This window comes from Mus pahari, chromosome 13 (assembly GCF_900095145.1).
Source record: "Mus pahari chromosome 13, PAHARI_EIJ_v1.1, whole genome shotgun sequence".
NCBI classification, from domain to species: Eukaryota; Metazoa; Chordata; class Mammalia; order Rodentia; family Muridae; genus Mus; species Mus pahari.
Window position 1 is genome coordinate 53,866,415 of NC_034602.1, and position 1,316 is coordinate 53,867,730.

The 1,316-nt window shown below is 40.1% G+C and overlaps 1 protein-coding gene across 3 annotated transcripts in view; it reads right to left on the bottom strand.

Annotated features, from left to right (window-relative positions):
- The window catches only part of Arap2 (ArfGAP with RhoGAP domain, ankyrin repeat and PH domain 2), a 160,097-nt gene that overhangs the window by 119,772 nt on the left and 39,009 nt on the right, over nucleotides 1–1,316 (bottom strand). The window lies entirely within an intron of this gene.

Below are 1,316 nucleotides of genomic sequence, written 5' to 3' on the forward strand. Positions count from 1 at the left end.
TTCTGAGTTCGAGGCCAGCCTGGTCTACAAAGTGAGTTCCAGGACAGCCAGAGCTATACAGAGAAACCCTGTCTCGAAAAACAAAACAAACAGACAAAAAAAAAAAAAATCAAACAAACAAACAAAAAAAAGGTTAGAAAGTACATCTGCGTTTCCTAGAAACAGCCCAGCACATTCAACCATGTTCTTTGTCCTTTATAATTTAGAGGACTCCTCCTCCAAATTCAATATTGGAGAAATGCTAAGATAAAATGTATGTAGTCCTTCACACCTATGCCTATATAGATATGAGAACCCTGAAGTTATGAATTATGGGTCAGGACACAATTGGTCCTCATAGCCCAATCAAATATTCTTAAAGCCAAAGTATTGCAAAATAAGTTTTTTTGGTTTTTTGGGTTTTTTGTTTGTTTGTTTGTTTCTTTTTTTTCTTAATAAAAGCTGTTTTGTCTAACTGGAAACACTGGTAAGAGCTCAGTATTTTCAATTATTTTTTCTCTTGTGAAATTCATATATAAGTACTGAACTCTTAGTTTCAATCCTGGGTCTCCCTCAGTTTCTCCTCTGTGTCCGCATGCTTGCATGTATGCCTGTGTGTTTAGAAATGACCATTTAAAATGGGATAATCTCTCAGGAGATTATCTCTAGTTTCTCTGAGTTTCTCTCTCTCATTAATCACATACAGCTCTTCTGTGGTGCCACTGTGCTGTGCGAGTCTTACTTGGGTAAACACATTGTTGAGATTGTATGGACGCAGCTCATATATAGAAGTTACCACCTAGCGACAGATACCCTGGTTTGCTGCTAATGAAATCATTCTAGCTCCTTCTTTCCAGTGCTCTGTGATCCTTAAGTAGAGTGCTGTGTTAATAGATGTATCAAATGGAGCTGGGAACCCCGTGATCGGCTCACTGCACTTTAACCAATCATTGCCTTCTGTAATGTTCTCTTCATGCTTAGAAATCTTTGATAAGGAATGAGAGCTGCCTTTAGCTGTTGAGTGTAGGAATACCCATTACAACGCAGATATATGTTACACTGATTTCGGGATGTGGCAATGGTAGGGTATCCTCCAGAGTGCATGACTTCCTAGCCACAGGCAAATGACTGGGTATTACATAAAAGCATGGATTTCCTTCTATTTAACAGGCAGTCAGTCCAACTGGACAGCTGTCAGGGGCCTGTGCCAACCTCCAATTATTGTGTCCTTGGGGATATCTTGCCACGCCAGTCATTGTCATGGTTCACAGGATTTCAAATAGATAGGGCTGGCTGTCTCTCTCTCTCTCTCTCTCTCTCTCTCTCTCTCTCTCTCT